Raw genomic sequence first — 5915 nt, forward strand, 5'->3', positions numbered from 1 at the left:
ATTGAATCTTTGAGGTGAAGGATTACTATGTACATACAAATGCACACACACACACACACACAAACGCACACACACACACTGCGTTGTACAATTTTGCTAGTTACCAGCCCTTACTAGCCCTTGATTTCAGGATGACAGAAAATCTGAACATGATTCTGCTGTTCTCCCTTTTCTCATCTGCTGCAGTATGCTCTGGTTGCTGATAAATCTAAGAACTGGCTAAGGGGAGAAATAAACTTTATGTAATGCCCCAGGCAGCATTCTGAGGTCTTTATCTATCTCATTAATTCCTGTTGCATTTAAATAATAGACTTCTGACATGTCTTTACCCTCTGCATCACTGATCTGATCCTGAGCGGTGTAGTCAGGGAATTCTCTAGCAGATGTGTACATTTCTAGAACACCTTGTGGCAACGTTGCACATCAGAATCACCTTTATTCGCAAAGTACATTTACACATACCTGGAATTTGCCTTGGTGAGAAGGTGCTGCCAGCAATAGACAATACACAAACAGAATACAGACACAAGTCCACATAGACATCATACAGAATATTGAATATCAGAACAGTAACCATAAAACATAAAAACCCTAGAGTATAGACTGATTACAGTGGGAATACACAATTTACAAAGGGGGTATATCTATGTATCCAGGGGGAGGGATTCTGCTGTGACAAAAATATACAGTGCTGTGTGGAGGTGTACCTAGTGCCAATGTAGTATAGCGCAGATTAGTGTTTGAGGCAGTCACTTATTCCCTATGAGCCCGATGGCGGGTTGATGAGGAATACAGTATGGGGGAAGAAACTGTTCAGGTGGTTTTGGTCAGATTGGCTGAAACCGTCTGCCAGAGGGGAGTCTTTGAAAGATGGGATGTCTGGGGTGGGCAGGGTCTGCGATGATCTTTCCTACACTTTTCTTTGTCCTGTAGATGTGCAGGTCCTTGATGGAGGCGTGTGATAGCCGATGACTTTCTCCGCAGACCAGACGATGCATTGCGGGCAGACACAGACCCAAACCATGTGGCGATAGAAGAGGTGAGGATCGACTGGCTGTGTAGAACCGAACCAGAATTGTTAGAGAGAGTTTGAGTTTCTTCAGCAGGTGCAGATAGTACATCCTCTGCCGAGCCTTCTCGGTGACCGCCGTGATGTTGTCCTCACACTTGAGGTCGTGGGAGATGATAGTCTCCCGAAATTTGAATGACTTGGCCGCGCTGACGGCTGAGCCATTCATCTCGAGGGGGAGAGATGGTGGGGGTAATTTCCTGTAGTCAACCTCCATTTCCACGGTTCTGACTGTGTCTAGTTCTAGGTTGTGGTGACTGCACCAGGCGATCAACCTCTCCACGGTACTTGATGAGACGGTATCCCGTCACAGATGAGACCAACCGGGGGGGTGTCATCAGAAAACTAGAGTAGTTTGACATTGAGTCGGCTGGAGGCGCAGTCATTGGTGTGGAGTGAGTAGAGGAGGGGGGAGAGCACACAACCCTGCGGCGCCACCGTACTGAGAGATGGGGAGTGAAAGATGTTTTCCCAGCTTAATGTGCTGTGTCCTGTTGGTCAGGAAGTCGGTGATCCACCTGCAGGTAGTCAGATACGTTCAGCTGGTTGAGTTTGTGCTGTAGGCCTCCCGGGTGGCGCAGTGGTCTAGGGCACTGCATCGCAGTGCTAGCTGTGCCACCAGAGACTCTGGGTTCGCGCCCAGGATATGTCGCAGCCGGCCGCGACCGCGAGGTCCGTGGGGCGACGCACAATTGGCCAAGCGTCGTCCGGGTTAGGGAGGGTTTGGCCGGTAGGGATATCCTTGTCTCATCGCGCACCAGCGACTCCTGTGGCGGGCCAGGCGCAGTGCATGCTAACCAACAGTCGCCAGGTGCACGGTGTTTCCTCCGACACATTGGTGCGGCTGGCTTCCGGGTTGGATGCGCGCTGTGTTAAGAAGCAGTGCGGCTAGGTTGGGTTGTGTTTTGGAGGACGCATGGCTTTCGACCTTCGTCTCTCCCGAGCCCGTACGGGAGTTGTTGCGATGAGACAAGATAGTAACTACTAACAATTGGATACCACGAAAAAGGGGGTAAAAAAATAATAATAATAATAATAAAAAATATATTTAAAAAAAGAGTTTGTGCTGTAGCAGGTACTGAATGATTGTGTTGAAGGCCGAGCTAAAGTCCACAAACAATATCCTCACGCATGTCCTTGGGTTGTCGAGGTGTTGGTGGATGTAGTGAAGGCCCATGTTGACGGCACTGTCCACAGACCTAGGGTGGAGGGAGGACGGGGGAGGAGGGGAGGGAAGGAGGGGGGGGGGTGGCCGTGGGAAGTGAGGCAATGAGGGAGGGTGGCAGGGGAGAGAGTAGTCAGGAGGGGGGTCGGGATAGGAAGTAGATGGTTTTAAGTTTCATGTTGAATTAGTCGTATGTATGGGATACACATGGTATACACCGTCCAATGAAATGCTCACTTGCAGGTTCCTTCTCGACAATGCAACAACAATAAGAAATAATAAAAGATAAGAATAGGAACATAAAGTAGATGGCTCAGCAGAATATAATACATATTTTAGCATTTGGATAATACAAGATGGGATGGGGGCAGGGTGGAGGGGAGTCCTAATGGCTGAGGGTGTTGTCAGCAGAGGGGCTAGATGGTAGAGGGCCCTTTCTGTTTCAAAGCGACAGTAGAACTAGTTCAGCTGGTTTGGTAGTAGGGGTTCGCCTGGTGCCTGGGGGGTGTTTTATTTGTAGTTGTTGATCTGCTGGATATCTTCCAGACAGACAAACAGTTATTAGCTGCTCCTTGTAACGACTTTTGAGTTTGACCTTACTCTCACACCACAGGATATTAGTTATGTGTTCTCACCCTGACCATAAATGTTATGTCATGGCCCAATACTGTAAATGGAAATAAATGTTTATACTGCATTTAATTTTCTATTTTTGGCTGATCTGGATTATGGTGAATGTAATACTTCTACCTCTCGGTGACCCAGTAAATGCAGCAAATTATATATTTTTTATAAACCAAACTGATTCATAAAATCGCCACCGGACAATTTATATTGACCCCCCCCCCCCCCCCCCCCCCCCCGCCTCCCTTTTGTACATTGCTGCTACTCGCTGTTTGTTAGTTACCTATGCATAGTCACTTCGACCCCACCTACATGTACAGATTACCTTAACCACCCTGTACCCCTGCACACTGACTCGGTACCGGTGCCCCCTGTATATAGCCTCGTTATTGTTATTCTTATTGTGTTACTTTTTATTATTACTTTTTATTTTAGCCTACTTGATAAATATTTTTCTTCTTCTTGAACTGCACTGTTGGTTAAGGGCTTGTAAGTAAACATTTCACGGTAAAGTCTACACTTGTTGTATCCGGCGCATGTGACAAATAAAGTTTTGATTTGATTTGATGTTGCGCTCCAATAGAACAAGGGAGAGAAGGTCTGAAGGCACCACTACTGAGTCAAGTGCATTCTAAGGCCGGCCTAAATAAGGCAGAAACAGCTTGTTAGTAGGCACATAAGGTTCCTCAATAAGTATCTTCAGAGAAAATCGACGCTAACTATTCTTTATTTAAGAATGTTCTCATCCGTATGTGTCATGTGCTTTTCTCTATGCAGCAGTTGTATTTCCATATGCACAGTCCACAGAGCAGGACAGTGTCTGCCTTACTTGGCTTAGTCACTTTAATGCGGCCCGTCTATAACGGGCAGAGGAGGGGTGTGCGCCAGAATTAATCAGACACTGACGAGGAATAATCATTGGGCTCTTTGTTGACTGCCTGCCTCGCCCTACAGAACTCGGTAATGTGTTATGCAAACGAGATGTGGCGAAACTTCCTAATACGCATCCAATACCCTGGATGTCATTGTCCACCTCGGTCATTGGTTAGAAGAATGGTTTTAGAGGGCGAGAAGGAGACAAAAGAGGGAACGGGGCTGCGATTTTTACAGGAAATGATTCACGGGGCGTAGAGAGCACTCAGGGCCTTGTCGGATGTTGTGTAACACACTTAAATCCCTTGTCAAACACTCATTAGTTTGATGGGCAAACAGACCCTAAAAAGGCACTGAAACAAAACCGAAAATGTTTTAATGTTGCTGCTGGTTTGCTGCTGTTAGCTTTTACCTATCTGACCTGTTTATTATTTAGTGGTGATATTAATTTTCGGGACAAATGCAGTCCATACTCAAGAGTGAATCAAAACAATAGTTTAAGGGAAAGATAATAAACTGCCAAATGTCAAAAGACAGTGGCATTCAACACTTGCAATGAGAGCTCTGTTTGTGTTTATATCATGTCTGCTCGACATCTATTGAGACCAAAGGACTGTCTGGAGCCAAACTAAAGTTCAAAGTGGAACCAGTCTTCCCATTCTCCACCAATATTAATGTGGGAAACTGACAAACGATGAAAGAGAAACAGACAACAAGAGGAGACTAGGTAGGGAGTTTCCGTTGCTCTCTCCTGTGATGCGCATATGACTCATTTTTTTGGTTTTGTTAGTTAGACATGCTTACACGAGCGAGAATTCTTCCACTGAATGTGTGCCTATCCTGCCGGAAAGACTACATCACAGCTCACTACTCCCAGGGTACTGCGTTGCGACCCTCAGTCGACAATGTGGGCGTTCAAGTGGTACCTTGCGTCTGCTTTGCCAGCATCAACAGCTGCTCAGCTGTCACATATCTCCCGTGGATTCAACGGAGCTCAGACACTGGTTCTACAACTGACTTTTGGAGGTACACTTGGACAGGGATGCACACAGGCGCTTCATTAAACATTAGCGCTTGTGGAGCACACACTGGCAAGAAAGATCTGTCTGGACAGTGACCTACATACCTAATTCACTTCTAGTTCATGGAAAGATTAATCTCATGATATGGGTCAACCATATACTTCAGGGAGCACTAAGACATGGTTTCCTGTATGGTCAAAGAAAGATTCATAGATGTAATGTTCACATGTAACGCCTTTGATGTCAATTTTTATTGAAAAAAAACAACAACTTTTATTTCAATTGGTGTTGGCAACATACCAATACGTTTTTGTTTTTTTTGTATTTATAAATGAATGTCTTAACTTTGACCACCATATCTTTTAATAAAAATAAACATTATTGAAGGTGACTAACAACAACTATGGTAATGTGTGCCTTATTTAATCAAAATATATAAGGTCATATTTGTATACATCATGAAACGACGCTTGGAGAAATCATGAGAGAGAGGGGCAACAGAGCGACACAGACTCACAGTCTCCGTGAATGAACCGAACATTTAAAAAAGCCCCATCTTCGACGTCTGTGAAAAAACATGATGGGTTTCTGTTCAACAGCTCATGCAAATCAACCTAAACATACATGAGGAGTGGATCTCTATTAGAATTAAAAAAATAATCTTCCAGAAGCAGATATGATCAAAATCATTTCAAAATCCTGAAAAATGAATTCCAAATAAAATCCATAGAACTGAAAATATAATACAAATAGAAAATAAAACATAAAAACATATCCACCCGAAAATAAATAAGAACAGCCATGCATGAAGCACGGCAGATACTATTTGGAAACTGGATGCAGCGTTTAGTGGATGTCGGTTGTGTGTATGACGTAGCTGTGAAGTTCTTATTCACATAGATTCCTTGTTTCATGCTTCTCATACAATTCATATACATTCAGTTCTTAGACGTGTCCTCCATTAGTCCCAGTCAGAAGACCACGTCTTGTCCTTCTCTTTCATTCAGTCCTTATATCATCAGTCCTTTCTTCTCCTCTCTTTGCCATTCGTTTCCTCGCCCTCAGTGATGTGCCATAACGGTATACATCTATATATATATTTCCCTTTCGTTGTTTGGTACATAAAGTGAAAACTTTCGGGTCGCCGTTTGGTTGAAGTCTC

This window comes from Salvelinus namaycush, chromosome 30 (genome assembly GCF_016432855.1).
Source record: "Salvelinus namaycush isolate Seneca chromosome 30, SaNama_1.0, whole genome shotgun sequence".
Lineage (NCBI taxonomy): Eukaryota > Metazoa > Chordata > Actinopteri > Salmoniformes > Salmonidae > Salvelinus > Salvelinus namaycush.